Genomic DNA, 16761 nt, shown 5'->3' with positions numbered 1-16761 from the left:
ATTTTCGTCATGTTTTCTTGATGCCTAGCTTCGGCCTGCATTTGATGGGCAGCCAACTGGGCTATGATAGCTGCTAAATTGGCCATTTCTTCCAGTGGGGTAAGGGTTCCTTCTGTGTTTTTTTCTGAATCGGAAAACAAACAGGTTTCGACTCCTTTGGATAAAGTTTTGAAGCTGTCTGATTCTTCTGAGTCTGATTCCGCTGAAGGGAATGATTTAGGTAGGTTGGTCTCTAACCCTGATGGCCCTACAACTGATGGCAACTGAGTACCAAAAAAAAAGGTTCGTGAGCGGGGGAATTTAAGGCACTAGGTCTAATGAAGGTATAAGCTGCCCGTATTTTCAATATTATTCAATCCCGCTGTTGGATATTATAATGAGAGAGTGGGAGGGTCTCTAATAACACTGGAGTTTTAAACAAGTCTTGTTGACCAGTTCGGGTGTGAAGTTGGGAGAGCAAAACTATTTTCCTCTTCTAGTGGTACGACAATTATCAGCATGGATTAGCAATTTTTATCAATTGAATCACATCTCACTCCTGACACCACATGGAAGGAAGGCATGGTATCAACAATAAGACAGACACAAGTGACCACAGTTCAAGGGTGTTTATTGAACTTCAACAGGGGTGTGATAAACGCCTATCTAATCCTAAATCTACAGATGGGAGCAAGCTATGACCATCAAATAATAATAATGCAGACCTAGTGGAGTCTCATCAAAATAAAAGGGCCTATACTAAAAAAAACTATTGCCAATCCGTACCTCTAAATGCAAATACTGTGGGGTAGTGATTATGGAAAAGATCTCAAAAAAAATATGTCACGATGTTCAGGACGTTGGCCTCCCTTCCAAGCGTTTTCAGCATGGGACAAGGCGGTTCACTCGAGCATTGCACACTCTTTGGCTTCTTCGGCACAAGGATACAGTTCCATAACCAGCATCAGGACCTTGTGTGCCCAAGTCTCTTTATTTATCAAAGTCTCTTGATTCAGCGGGCTGAGATACCAAAACAAACACAAAGTTCCTTTCCTCTTACAAGTACTTAATTCCGGTGATTCACTCTTCACCCTGGCTCCCCCTCAGCTGAGCTCAGATCCTTTTAGCATGAAGTTCTGAACTGGCTTCTCTCTGCCGGGCTCCAGCCATCTTTCACCTTTCACACAATGTTCGTAGGTTATTCCTTTTCAGGTGACTCACGGTTCACCCCCGATCCCCCGCAGTCCGGCTCAGATCCTTCCTCTTACACAATTAGTCCCCCTCAGCCGGGCTCAAACCAATTTCAGTTTGCATTAACTATCGAAGACTTTGAATGTGCACAGGGTTTAGCTTCACCCATTGCAGGACCACTTTGATTTCACAATTCCTTTTTACATGTGCCACCTCTCAGTTGGATACCTAACACAAACCTTTGAATGAGCACCCACGTGGCACTAAACACTGTATATACGGTATCTATCTTGGCTGCAAAAGTTCAGTCACTCTTTTAATGTCCAATTGTATTCGCATCATTCGTCACATACGCTTTTACACACTGTTCTCTTCAGATTTCTTCAAAAATGTTGCTGCTTGCAACCTTGGTTCTAACAGACCGGTCTGCTATCAGTCTCCCCGACTCACCAGCAATGTTCCCTCTAATTATTTTTCTCTATGTGCACAACCGGTTGGCTGTTGTGTGCACATTATTTTCCATGTGCGCAACTGACTAATGATGTAAGCCACTTTGTGATCTACCATCACATAAGAGAGTTTGGAAAGGAATTTCCTCTTCCCAGCCAGTGCAATTCTTTAAAAATCTTACAACACTTTTTCCAAACACATAGGCTAAAATACTAAAATAAAAGAACAAGTTACTTTCTTACCTGGTAACGTTCTTTCGATGGGATGTCCCGATGACGTATTCCACATCTATGACAGGAAATCACCACAGCTGTGCTGCTTCTGAATTTTTGTCCTGCGTCGATGACGTCGATACGCTGTCCTTCAGTGCCTCCGTCGAGCCGACATCACCGGATGTTATAAGTAGGACGCATGACGCCCGTAGCCTTTGTTGTAGTTTTTTCCCCAGAAAGTGTGGCACCAATCTTCTGCCAAAATAACTACAGAAAGCCTTGCGGAAACGAAAGCTGCAATCGCATAAGAAATTCTGTAGAGGGGCAGGTAGGGAGGGAGTGACGTGGATACGTTACCAGGTAAGAAAGTAACTTGTTCTTCGAAGGGATTGGTTCCTCCGACATATTCCACATCTGTGACAGACTCCCAAAGCAGTACCAACGTAAGGAGGTGGGAAAAGAATTTAGAATTTTAGAATGCCCAATTAAATTGCAGAATAGAGGACCGCCTTGCCAAAGACCAAATTTTAGAACCAGGTTCAAATCCCAACCGGGCACCTGGAAAGGAGACGGTGGGAACACATTAGTAAGCCCTTTCAGAAACTGAGAAATCAAAGGAATTTTAAAATCAGAACACTCCTCAGACGAGCGCTTAAATATGGACAGCACCACCAAGTAACCTTTAATGGTACCCACTTGCAGGCCCTTGTGTGCTAACGAAAGCAAAAAAGACAGAACCACAGGAATGGCACATGAAAAAGGATCCACATTCTTAACCCTGCACCAGTCGCAGAACTTTCTCCAACGGCATCAGTACAGGGACTTTGTTGCGGGTCTTCTGGCCGAAAGCAACACCTCCATCACGTCTTCAGGGAGGTCCCAATCCTTATACCTCAACCTTTCAGAAGCCAAGCATGAAGGTTGAGGGACTTGACCGCTGGATGTAGAACCTGGCCCCCCTCCCGTGAGAGCAGGTCGTCTCGGTAGGGAAGACGGCGTGGAGGGCAGATGGACATGTCGAAAAGGTCTGGTTGCCACGTTCCCCTGGCTCATTCCGGAGAAATAAGGATCATTCGGGAACCGAACTTCCGTAACCTCTGCAGCACTTGCGGAATGACGGGGACTGGAGGAAATGCAAACAGCAGTGGGAAGGACCACTCCACTACAAATGCGTCCCCTAAGGCACCTTTTGGAGGAAATTCCCGCGAGCAGGATCTTTCGCACTTCCGGTTGACACTGGTGGTGAAGAGATCCACTTGTGGGGTCCCCCAAAGGGCGAAGATCTCCAGGAGAATCTCCTGAGCCAGCTTCCACTCGTGAGTGACCGTGCTCTGCCTGCTCAGAGCGTCCGCCGCTGCGTTTTCGTCTACAGCCAGATGAACTGCCGAGATCGAAATTTCCTACTGGATGACCCAGAACCAGAGCTGCATCGCCACTCTGCACAGAGGGAGAGACCCTGCCCCCCTTTTTGTTGAGGTAGTGCATGGCCACCGTATTGTCCGTCAGAATCAGGACATTCTTCCCCCTCACAGACGGCAGAAAAGCCTACAGGGTCTAGCCTGACGGCCCTCAGCTCCAACAGATTGATATGGAGTCTGAACTCCGACGGAGACCAACGACCGTTGACTGTCAACTCGGTGGCATGAGCTCCCCATCCCGTGAGAGATGCGTCCGTCACGATCGTCATCTCCGGCCAGGGTAGCCAAAATGGAGCCCCCTTCATCAGATTGCCTTCGATGGCCCACCACAGAAGATCCTAGGCGACCGAGGACGGCACATGAACAGGATCTGACATCCTGCCGGAGGACTGTGACCACTGCATCTTGAGAGCCCACCGCAGAGATCTCATCTGCAGCCTTGCCTCTGGCACCAGGAGAATGCAGGAGGCCATGAAGCGGAGCAACCTCAAGAACTCGAACGCCGGGAGACTCTGGGCATGTTGAAACTTGTTCACCATCTGCAGAATGTGATGAGCCCTCACCTGTGGAGGAAAACACAGCCCCAGGGATGTGTCAAGCACTGCTCCGATGTACTGGAGCAGCTGGGTAGGTGTCAAGTAGGACTTCTTTAAGTTGAGGGAGAAGCCGAGCCTGTGAAGTGAGTGGCAGGTGACTGACAGATGATCCAGGACTTGCTGGGGAGAGTGTGCCCTGATCAACCAATCGACCAGGTAGGGGTAGACGTGAATCCCCCCTATCCTGAGATACGCTGCCACCACCACCATGAGCTTGGTGAAGACCCTCGGGCGGAGGTCAATCCGAACGGCAGGACCCAAAACTGAAAATGTGAGCCGCCAACCGCGAACCTCAGGTACTTCTTGTGCTTGGGATGAATCGGCACATGAAAGTAAGCATCCTTGAGGTCGAGAGACACCAACCAGCCCTGAAGTTGAAGGGCCTGGAGGACTTGAGAGAGAGTAACTATGAACTTGTCCTTCCTGAGGAGCTTGTTCAAACCACAAAAGTCCATGATGGGTCTCAATCCCCCGTCTATTTTCAGGATAAAAAAATATGGGGAATACCATCCCTTGTTCCACTCCTCTACAGGCACCAGTTCTATGGTGCCTTTCTCCAGCAGGGATTTGATTTCCTGCGCAAGGAGCGGATCCGGACTCTTCAAAGAGATTCCCTGGTGGATTATCGCGAGGCCTCTACCGGAAAGGAAGACAGTAGTCGTGGGCTACGATCTCCAGAACCCACACATCTGAAGTAATGGCACGCCATTCTACAAGATGCTGCGCCAGCCTTCCCCCAACCGGCGAACCATGGGACATGGCCTCATGACTGAGCTGAAGCGGCTGAGGCAGTGCCTGAGGGCAAAGAGGCAACTGCCTGAGCGACCTTGGCACCTCGAGTACCTTGTTTTCCACCTCTGGCACTCCTACGGTGGCCCCTTTGACTTGCAGCTCCCCTCGATCTACCAAAGGAAGAGTAGTATCGAAAGGAACCTCCTTGTCCATTGCTGTCCCCTAGGGCGAAAAAGTGGAGGTTGGCGAACTGCAGCGCTCAACGACTTTGCTGCAGCTTTGGAGGTCTGCATCCTCTCAAGGCTCTCATCAGCCTTGCTGCCAAAAAGATGTTCACCATCAAAGGGCATGTTGAGAAACCGGGCTGGTAAGTCAGGAGCAAACCCCGACTTCTGCAACCACGCAAATCTGCGCATCACGGTGCTCGCCGCCATGGACCGGCTGACACAGTCTGCCATGTCCAGACCCGACGGAACGGATTCACACATGGCATCCTTGCCATCCTGAATGAGGGCAAGAAAACCAGCCCGTTCCTCCCCTTCGGGAATATGTTCAGCCGCCAAAGACACACAATTCCACAGAGTGTGAGTGAAACGTGCTAAGGCACACACAGAGTTGGCTGCCTGTAAAGCCATACCCCCTGAAGAAAACACTTTCTTCGCCCAGCCATCAAAATGTTTGTCGTGCCTATCAGGAGGGATGGTTGGGTAAGACACCTGCTTTGCTGGGGCCGTAGCCCCCTGCACCACCCAACTCTCCGGAGTGGGGTGCGTAGTCAAGTAACAGGGGTCGCTACTGGCTGGACAGTATTTTTTCGGCAACGACTTGCTTACAGCTGGGAGACTCTCCGGAGCAGTCCAAGCCGCCGCCACCCTTCTCTGTAAAGCCATATGAATGGCAGCACCGGGTGTCAGGACTCGCCCGTGGAAGTTGTGGAACACATGGCGGCGCGGACTACCAGTACACCTTCAGGTCTAGTCCTCACTCAACATGGCGGCCCTTTACTATAAGACAGAACCACGCCCCCGTTTTTGGCACGTTGTATCTGTTTTCTTTCAGTCCCTTTCAATGCTGCTGCGCTGTATAGCGGAGTTCTCCTCTACGGATCCTTCCTCAATTCCTGCCTTGCCTCCCTGATCCACCGCTGCTGCTTCAGTTGTTCTCTCCCTGTTCGTGATTCCTGTCTTCTGTCCTATTTTCGCTTCATTAGCTTTCCCTTTCGTTTCTGCCTGTATTCAAGTGCTTCCTTACCTTAGCTCTTGTTATATTCTGTATTCCTCTCTTTATACTACTATCGCACTTACCTTGGTGTTATTTCACAGCAGGCTTGCTGTTCCGATTATACTTCTTGTTCGCGGTTGCAACTCAGCCTTCCTTTTCACCACGCTGCGGCTCTTCTTTTCTGTTCACGGCCGCGGAGCTATTTTCCTCATTTACCGCGACCGCGGCTCGGTTACATTACACTTCCCGGGTTTTGCCAGTATTCTAGGTAAGTGGGACTCTGCTGATTCTTCGGTGTCTTAACCCCTACTTCTTTTGTGAATACTTCCTCTGTATTCCTTACCTGTTATTCTGTTGCTACTCCTCTCCCCCGGACTCAATTGAAGACCAAACTTTCAGGGTTTGCCCACCTACAGTCTTCATCGCTTTCAAGTGGACAGACCTCTCAGACATCTCGTCTTCAGCCGCTTTCTACAGAAACAGCACGAGGACTACCATTGCCTGCAATACCAGGGTTTTTTTCTGCCTATCAGGCTTTTTCCCTGCAACTCGAGGTCTGGCTCCTCGGGGTTCCCCTTGGACAGGTGCCCCCTCCTGCCAAGGTGGCCTCTGAGGGAGCCAGGCCTTATTTACACGAAAAGAAGAAGAAGCCTTCCCAAAGGCAGTTGATTACCGGTTCTAAGAAACTCAGGAGAATACCCACCACGGAAACCAAGGACAGCTCAGAAGGCTCAGGTGTGGAGGAGGTTGGGAAGGAAAGGTGCTTACCTGGCAATTGTGACACCGGGTCAGTGGGTGGACCTTGGTCAAGGATATCTGTCAGGCCATCCTGCAGAAAATCCACTGGTGGCGCAGACCACCCCAAGTACTCCGTCACCCTCGACATGAGTTGCATGTATGAAGATTCAGCATGCGTACCAGGCCCAGGCTTGCCAAACTCAACCTCCGGGGAGGTATCAAGACCACTGGCGTCGTGCAAAGACTGACGCAGGTCTTCCAACTGGCTATGACCAGATAACAAGTCATCAGGAACTAATCCTTCCTCAGACCCTTCATCCACCTCAGAGATGTAATCCAGAGGCTGGAAGAAATCCCTGGAAGAGGACACAGGAAAAGGCTCAAATACATGCCTTACCGACTTCTTCAGGGCCTTCCTCAGAGTTTTTACCGATGCACGGGGTACCTCCGGTAAAGCCCCCAAAAAAGGCATCGATATCGAGGGTGGCGCAGATGGCTTCGACACAGACCTCGAGGGCGGGGCCCCGAGCGTGTCCTTCAACGGCCTCGGCGCCGATGGCATCGTCTTCTTAGAAGACCTCACAGGCTCTACCGGTCTCAAGGGCGTCGAGGACTGGGACCTGGAGCGGGCATGGCTAGAGCAATCCACCTTGTCCGACCGGGACCTCAAAGGTTCCCGGTGATCGCGCCGACCGCCCAAACCCGAAGGCGTGCGAACAGGGGCCCTAGCGCGTTCCTTGGCGGCTTCTCTCGAAGGTTCCCGGTGATCGCGCCGACCGCCCAAACCCGAAGGTGTGCGAACAGGGGCCCTAGCGCGTTCCTTGGCGGCTTCTCTCGAAGGCGCGGACGGAACGGAGCCCTGCGACTCAAATAACCAACATTTCCTTACGAAATGCATCCCATTCTGCAGGAGAGGAATGCTTGGTAGGACAAGCTACCCGCCGTCTGGCGGAGTCCTCGGACGAGAATGGGGAAGGCGACCTGTGACGGCGCTTCCGCGCGTGCCTCGAAGAGGCAGAGGAATGGCTGGACCAAGACCCCCTGGACTTACGCCAACGATGCAGAGAGTCGCCCCTCGAATCGTCAGTCGAAAGCCCAGCGGATTTCGACTTACGGGGCTTGGAATCCCTACCTACCGACAGCTTCTTCTTTCGCTCCCACAAGGCCTTTGACGTCAAAGACTGGCATTCGTCACAGTCATCGGTGCCGAGGCACCAGAGGCATATGTCGTGCGGGTCCATAAGTGACATCTCGGAACCGCAGTCCTGACACTTCTTGAATCCCGACCACGGGGTAGAAGAAGAAGACCTAATAATTTCACAAACCAAGTTCGAAGAACCGATAGAATCAGAAGAAACGAGGCGCACCGAGATCTCCGAAACGAACATGTTTGCGGAAAAAACGGAACTGAGGCTACGGGCGTCATGCGTCCTACTTATAACATCCGGTGATGTCGGCTTGACGGAGGCCCTCGAGGACAGCGTATCGACGTCATTGACGCAGGAGCCGAATTTTTTTTCCAAAGCAGCACAGCTGTGGTGATTACCTGTCATAGATGTGGAATACGTCGGAGGAACCAATCCCTTCGAATGTCATTTGTGATTATACAGAAAACTCATCAACCAGTCCAAGGCTTCAATATCTGATACAGTACCTTGCAAATGCACTTCTGTGGAGAGAAAAATGTCGGCCTCATTACGAGTTTTGTGGTGAATGGTAAAGTTGGCAGTAACTCCATTACCGCCAATGTTACCACTACTCCAAATTATAATTTGGGACCTGGAGTGGAGGATTTGTCTCCAGGAAAATCCTGGGGGTAAATCCTCCAACTCAACGCCGAATTCGGTGGAATTTCCGCTGCGGTAATTCGGCCAAAAAAAGCAACATTGATTCCAATGGACTCAGTATGAATGGGGAATTACACCGCCACCACCAGTTGTAATAAGGCAGAAATTCTTCTCTAGCGGTAATTCATTTGGGCAGTATTCTGGTAGATTTACGCCGGGATACCGCCCCAAGTCATAATGAGGCCTTGTATGTTTTAGGTCACTGGAAAATCACTCATTTGTATAACAAAACACAAATATCTTTTGTGATAACTGGCTGTCAAGAAACTCACACACAATACATTTGCTGATGGATTAATGGCAAATAAAAGCAATGTGTCAAAAACATGCTGAAAGGAGTTCAAGTGCCACTTAAATTATGTAATTCAAGGGCCAGGAGAACATGCAAATAATTTGTGTAAGGAAATTAATTCCATCAGAATAACTGCACCTGAGAATCAATGTTCCCTCTAAGATGTGCGCATGTGCGCTTGCCCGGCTTCCTTCTGTGTGCCGCTCAGAAGATTTTTAGCAGCGCACACTGACAATTCTCACCTATTAAAAAAAATTTAATAAGACACAAGCCACAGCAATGACCTGAAATGTTCTCTCTCTTAAAATAAGCATCTAGTCTTGATACTCTGCTAATTTGCATTACACTACTATGCACCTAAAATCCCTAACAGCAAAATACAACACAAGAGGTTAAAAACTAATATGAAAAACTGGCTCCATGAACAGAAAAATATAACCAAGATATGCCTGCACACATTAACCAAAAATGTTCCCTCCGACCCATGACTCCTAAACCTGACTCTACAACACTTTTACCTTATGACTCTAACTTCGGCCCCAGAGTACATTAAAATACTACCAGACAACCTTGACTCTACCTCTCTTGGCTCTGCGAAAGGTTAGCAGACGTGTACCCACATCCACTTGTTTTATATTTGTTGTAACATGAATAACGTTCACGCGCCAGTATTTCTGTTACTCATTGTGCCTTACCAAAAGCGTCACCACCCTATTTAATCAAACTACCAGCTCAAATATCAGATACAGGTAAGCAGGCTACTTGGATGTGTAACCAAAATCCATACTTCCTCTTCTTTGTACATATGTCACGCAAGTACTTTGAGTACCTTGTAAGTTAACGCATTATAGAACTCAAATATTAATTTAGCCTTTAAAGATTTAGAAAAGACAAATGTGATGCTCAGTGTCTCCTACTTTAGTATTACTAACATTACCGTGTAAGAAGAGAGCAACATTGCAATATCATTTACTTAGCCTGCAAGGGATAATTGGTATGGACTATGCCAGGGATTAATATTCCATAGCATCAGGGCACCGGATATTCAGACAGGAGAATGCTTTTCACACACTCTGCATAATTTCCAAGTGTACAGAGTTCCTCTCTGCATAGACCATCACACATTATACGATAACTTGCTTCGATACAAAAACAGTTTCACTTAGCACTTGTGTAATCCTACACAATGATATAAGGGTGGGGTATGTTGCATGTCATCATTTGATGTAATTTTACAGGAAACGTGGATCATCGATACACCTTTGCTGGATGGCTTTGAGGTTTACCATGTCCCTGCTGTTAGGGGGGGCAAAAGGGTCATCCAGTGGGGGGCCTACTTTGTGCAATTTAGATTCACAAGGATGTTACTCTTGATACCTTGTTATATGACAATTTGAATATTCTGCTGGTGAAACCTAAGTGGAGGGACCATGTAGATCAAAGTTATAGATATCTTGTGATTTTTAATGTGTATTTTAATACTTCAGGACATGATGTAAACTCTTTTATTGTTGATCTATGCTCGCAATTGTCATGTTTGATGAAGTTCATATTATGGGTGATTTTAACAGTGATTGTCTTGACTCTAAATTGGAGAGCCCCAACAGTAGGAGCAAGCGCTTATCTGAAGCTAAGCTTAGGGACTCTAGGTTTATGGAGGCTTTGAGTGATTGTAATCTAACATTGATCAATGGTAATATAATTTGTTACCTCCCTCCGACTCCAACATGTTCTAATGGTGTTACGTTTTCAATCGTGGACGATATTTTTTATCTCTCACAGTCTTTTTACTCATTTGTCAATGCAGGTTGAGGAGTCTCTTAAAGGTACCGACCACAGACTGCTTATTTCGACCATGGATTGGGATTTAGGTCTGTTTGTTTTTTGCCACCCACCCCTGTTCGAGTAGAGGTGGTGGAGTGGAATCATGCCTTTCTCTGGAAGCCATCTGTATCAACAAGATTTAACAATGCTTTGGCAAATAGACTTATTTGTTACGGGTCTATTTCCTTGTATCCTGATGATTATGCTGCTTTTTGGCAAACAATTTTGAAGGGGTTTTCAACACTCTTTATTGACCATCGAAATACTCTGAGTATGCCTTATACTCACACGTTTGGCAGACTCTGAATAAGAATAAAGTTTTGCGAAAAGCTGTTAGATTACTAAAAAAGGATGGCACCCAAAGTATTCCTATTATTAGGAAACTCCAGCAACAATACAGACATTGGTATATGGCACATAGGACATATACATTGAATAGTGATGCTGAGAAAATGGTTGAAATCTATGGACTCTCCATAAACAGGTAATTGGCGTTTGCTTCAGGCATATTCGATTGAGGTAGTTAGGGTCAACAGATTATGGGTTGTGCTGGCTTTACTTCTGACTTTGGAATGATTAGTGGGCAAAATGTTATTATCGAGGATCCATTAGTTAAGTTCAATTAAAAGGACTTTTACAAAGACCATTGCAGGTATATCCAGCATAGCTAGCATACAGTAATGTGAGGGGTTTTTCCAGGAACCTTTTTTAAACACAGGGAGGATGGTACTCTCTTTCCATGTTGGAGGGATTACTCCAAGCTCGCCAATATTGACAAACAAGGCATGGAGGGCATGAACCCATATTTCAGGGGATTTTTTTAAGTTAGCCGTTGCAGGAGCCATCTGGTCCTGTGGCTCGCGAGGATGGCAATTTGGAAATCATGGTGCAGATATCAGTTATGGACACAGAGCATGTCCATTTAGCTGGGGTTGTAACGTGTGTTTCGTCTGCTGGAGACGTAGAGCCTAGTGTTTTACCAACATGATCAAACCATCTGTTTTCTGCAACATTGTTTCTAGGTAGATTGCGTTTATCCGAGCCACTAAATATTGCCCATATGCCTCTATAGTTATTTGATCTGGCATTATTAGCCAATTTCAGCCATAGTGTAAATTTAGCGTTTGCGAAATGGCGTTGCAGCCAAGCTTGATAGTTCAGTTTCAGTAACTTTAGATTAGTTGCAAGTTCTTCATCATGTACTCTGTGTGACTTGTTTTTAATAAGTTGTTTCATTTCCTTACGCAATTGTTTTTTTGCAGATTGAATGTCATACGGTTGTCTAAAGCCAGATTTGCAATTCCAACGTTCACTCGCACAAGTGTATGTACATTTTCTGAGTTTAGTTACCTTAATTTCTGCCATTAACTCTGTAAATTCAGGTATGATGGAATTCCTTTGTAGTGTCCTATTTGTCCAGCGTTTACTATAAGTAGGCAGGGCTCACTCGCAGACAGCTTTTGGACGTTCACGGTTGGTTGGGTTCAATTGTATCATATTTGCACCCGGGTTCAAGAAGAGGTCACCATTCATTTCATAGCGTGGCTCAGCGATGGAAGCAGTGAGCAGAATACATCCCTACAGTATGGATTTAATCAAGGAATGTTGTTCCTTGTGCTGATGTTGCAAAATAGTAGCAAATTTATTTTTTATTTTTTTGCCGAGATTCTCTGCCATTTCCTTCGTATCAAGTGGCGGTTCATTTGAAACAGCAGCCTTCACACATACCCTTGCATCGTTTATCCAAACACACTCATATCTCGACCCACTCTTGAGTGGGGGTAAGGGAGGGGGGGTCGGCTGGGGAGTAACCACCAAATCTACCAAGCTGGTCACATTGTCCAGGGTTAACCCCTTCTCCACAGACTCTTCTTTAGGCCTTTTATTAGCCGCATTATTAAGCTGAGCTGTTGAATTGTTCATTTGTGCGGAAATCTTTGGTAGATTTCTAAGGAATGGCCTTGAACCTTGCCTTTGCGTCTTGATTGATTTCATGTTACTTGTCTTCTTCTCTGCTAACTTCCCCAGTATTGGCTTCCTCCTTTTGCTAGCATGTTGATCTGCCTTATTCTCTGCACCATGTGCACCCAAGTCTGCACACTTAACCAATTGCCTCCCCTGAGAAACTAGCCAGACCAATTCTTGGCGCAATAGCCACAGATCTCTCTGCGCTTTGCACCTCGCTAACCTCCTCCAATTCCAGCAGAGCTATCAAACACTCAATTGGAGCAGGAGGCGCCTTGGCCACGGGATTGTAATTGTTTATTTATAAAGCGCTTATACACAGGTGAAATGCTTCAAAGCGCTTAAATCTCTCTTCCGTTTGCAGCGTTGCTATTAGTCACTCAATAGCGTTAGAGAGAACCCTTACCGCTGGATTGAATCTCTACGGCAATTCATCTGTTTTAGTTCTACTATCCAGCTTGTTCCCAACTGATTCTAAGATTGCAGTGTGTAATCTTACTTCCAACTTAAGTTTTTCGTATAAACAGATGAAAGAAGGCAATGCGTAATTTAGAGCATGCAGGACTGATTGATTATTGGGGGCCTGCGTGGCTTCAGCATGTTGACCAAAGGAATAACAGTCATCTCCTCTGATGGAACACTGGGATGATCTTACAGTGCTTATATCAATAAGCTCCCCATCCACCTGGGGGGGCGGAGAGGTGTCGGGGGTGAAACTTCCATCAAAGCAATCTTCAGCTATCCTCTCCCCCCACCACTATTTTGATAATGACAGATCAATAAGTTCTGCATCTGACACAGGGGTGACATTGCTCTTCTCTTTCCCCACAGCATAGAAGACGACAGTGATTTTCGCCTCCTCTTGTTTACTGTTGAGGCTTCTCTTAAAGAATGCTTCTCCTTCGCTGCCCCCCCCCCCCCTGGATCCCCTCAGACAAATTCTGGCATCCACCGATCTGCCACAAATCTCCGCCTGCTTGAGGCACTCTTTACTTAATCCGCTCATGGAAGCCACAGCCCCCGATATCCCAACTTTATTAATGGCAGGCTCAGGCCCACTGTGGCAATTACCTTCCAACACCTGGCCCGCCTGACCTACTGCCAGTGTCGGGGAAACTGGCTGGGCCAGGGCTCTTGCCCTTTCCAGCCATTCCGCCACTTGTTGCTGCAAGGACATTTGCATACCTTGCCTCCCTTACGTCGCAGTTCGTACATTTGCTGCTTTCAAATGCCCGCCGCAGGGCGTAATGCGCCACTCACTGGTTCAAGCACCCAGGGGTAGACTACTTAGTGGCACCCTGCTTTCCGCAATCACAGATTTCCACACCTCAAGCAAACCGTCTAGATGTGGCACTTCCCTGGCCTGTAGCCGACTGCCGAGCAGATAATGAAAGTAAGTAAGTAATGAAGGATCCACCAAAACAACTCACCAGCAGGCAAGTATCCTCCACGGATACATGCAATTATAACTAATGAAATAATATCTAATGTAACAATAACAAATACAAAACAACTCATTTCAATTTCTTCCGGGTTGCCCACCCCCAAAACCACTATTCCCTCTCACAACACCATTTTTAGATTTTTTTCAAAAATAGTTCTTTTGGTATTAGTTGTTTTTTCATTCGTTACTGTTTCATTAGTTGTCTTGTATTCAATATAATCACTGCATACCAAACTCTGCAGCAATAAACTGAGCCTATACAACTCCGCTCGGACAGGAAATGCTTGCGCTGGGCCGCAAGGAGCCAATGCTACTAGATACTGCAACCAACCCAGACTTTACCCCCACGGGAAAAAAAAAACACATTGAAAAAAAAATTCGATATTTTATTTTTCGGCCTTTTGTATTCGAGATTTTGGTTTTCGAGATTTTGGTTTTCGATATTATCACTATAAACCGCCCCATACATGCATTGGTGCTTTCCTCTAGAGCGCGTGTGCTCCTGCTGGTTTTACATGGAGACACACAGCATTATGTAGCGACAAAGGCTGCGTGCGAACTTGAGCAGGTCCCGCCGCGGCACCGCTCGCCTTTAGGCTAGTCGCAAAGCTGACGGGACGTAGTCTCCCGTGGGGGTAAAGTCTGGGTTGGTTGCAGTGGTTTATAGTGATAATATCGAAAACCAAAATCTCGAAAACCAAAATCTCGAATACAAAAGGCCGAAAAATAAAATATCGAATTTTTTTTTCAATGTGTTTTTTTTTTAAATGGGGGGGTTCCCCCCCCAACCCCCCTTTTTTTTCATTTTTTTTTTATTTTACCCCTTTTTTTTACTTACCTGACCCCAAAAACATATATAAATAAATAAATAAAAAATTCGATATTTTTTTTTTCGATATTTTTTTTTTCGGTCTTTTTGTATTCGATATTTTGGTTTCGAGATTTTGACTGACTACCGTATGGGGCATCAAGCCGTACTGCCTCGAAAGCTACGCAGCCGCTTCCGAAGTGACTTTCAGTTGCAGAATTATATTTCATGCCAGAGGACTGCAATTTTAACATGGTGTATGGGGGGGTCGGCTTGGGAGAGAATAGTATAAGGTTTATACAAATGGGGGTAAAAACTAGATTAAAAAAAACATACATGAAAATAAAGGGCTAAAATACCAAAAATGGTACATGGCTCACCTATTTTAGAGGTCACATGGGGGTCTGGTGTCTTGATGCCTGTGGGAGAAGCATTCAATTGGGTTTGGGGGGGGGGGTCAATTCCTTTGTACACTAACGGGTTGCCCAAAGAATTCAATTAAAACACATTTTTAAAAAAAATCACAGTAATGGTTAAGCCAGGCAAAGCTGAAATAAAAACTCTAAAATGATTACATGTTTTACCCGATACGTTTGTAGTGCGCCCTAAATGCAGCAGTGATCTTGAGGGGCAGGGGAGGGGGCGAGGATTGCGCCGTGGTTTATGGGGAGGCAGGCTTGCCCATCGCACACACTACTGCAGCTGAAAACAGCGAGGGGGCATTGGTTTGGCTACCCGAGGGCTAGAATGCCACGCAATAAAAGCCCTGCAGAGATATATATATACACACACAGAACATAAACGTCTCCGCAGGTCTCGCCATCAGTGGCATCTTGACATGGCACATGCGTGTGGCTCATTGGTGGGCAGATCTCGCCCAGTTTCCTGGCTGTCAGAAAGGTGCAAATGCCCAGTTTACGTGGCTTTCATCGGCATCAGTTTGCATCCTGTGTTTCTTGCGCACAATGATCAGAATTGACCCTGGGATTCCTACTCCAAGGCTAGGGCTAGCAATGGTGCCATTAGTATTCCAGGGCAGTAGGGGGTTGCGAAGATGCGCCTTGGAAGTAGCAACATCATTAAGGACATCGCCCCGGCTGCCGGCGGAACCTTGCTGGGGGGCCGGGGGAGTGGCGGCATGCTGACGGTGTCGATGGGAGAGGTACCCAGGGTGGGCTGCCCATGCTTCACCCAAGACATGTTGCCGCAGGGGGACTAGGCAATGCCCCTGGGCCCCCCACCCAGACAGGAGGCAGGCTCGGGAAATGAGCGGCTACAGCAGCAACGTTGCCACCGAGGGGGGGTGGGGGGGCTGCAAGGCGAGCAGCCTGTCCACATCCTGTGCCATCCACCGCCAGACTTGCAAAGCCCTGCACCTGCAGCACCTGCAGCTCAGCTCAGCCTGCACGCATGCATGCATGCATGCCTGCCTGCACGCCTGCCTGCCCTGCACCTACCTCTTCCTGACTTTGCTGAATTCCAGGTTCATGAGCGCGGGTTCTGCCGCCGGCTCCATGGCAAGCGGGATTGCAGAGGCAGGCTGCGGCGCTTGTCCTGGGATGACTCCTGGCTGGAACAGCGCTCCCAACCAAGGCACAGCTGCCTGCGCTGGGCTGGCAGGAGAATCCACCAATGGCCGTGCGGTGGAGGGGGGTGAAGGGTGCCAGAGGGAGGGACACAAGAGCCCAGTGCCTTTGCAGGCAGCAGCAGCAGCATGGAAGGAGGCGGCATCCGCAGTGATGAGGTCAGAGGCAGCAGCACAGCAGCAGCAGAGCCCCAGCTCGGCCCTGGGTGGCACCGGGGCACTGCCAGTCTGCAGCCGAGGAAGCCCCCCGCCCCCTTCTCTCCAGGGAAATGGTGACCCCCAATCACTCCATGCACCTGTGTCATCACTCACCACACATCTGCAGTGCCAGCATGCATCTTGCATTAACACGAGGGGACCAGCAAAGTCACGTAAAGCCACTGCATGGCAGTCGCGCGGGAGGGCACGGCAGCTACACACACACACACACACACACACAAGGGGATAAAGGCCAAGTTC

General features: G+C 47.7%; 1 protein-coding gene across 1 annotated transcript in view; it reads right to left on the bottom strand.

Moving 5' to 3' along the window:
- TRAF3 (TNF receptor associated factor 3) overlaps nt 1-16423 on the bottom strand; it is a 460451-nt gene extending 444028 nt beyond the window's left edge. Inside the window, exon 1 of the mRNA XM_069638108.1 lies at nt 16175-16423. The gene's annotated coding sequence lies outside the window, so the exon portion shown is untranslated. The remainder of the gene's footprint in view (nt 1-16174) is intronic.
- Between the last annotated feature and the right edge of the window lie 338 nt (nt 16424-16761).

The sequence above is a fragment of the Ambystoma mexicanum genome, chromosome 14 (assembly GCF_040938575.1).
Source record: "Ambystoma mexicanum isolate Mex_15411 chromosome 14, UKY_AmexF1_1, whole genome shotgun sequence".
In the NCBI taxonomy this organism is placed as follows: domain Eukaryota; kingdom Metazoa; phylum Chordata; class Amphibia; order Caudata; family Ambystomatidae; genus Ambystoma; species Ambystoma mexicanum.
This window is presented reverse-complemented; position numbering and strand designations above follow the sequence as displayed.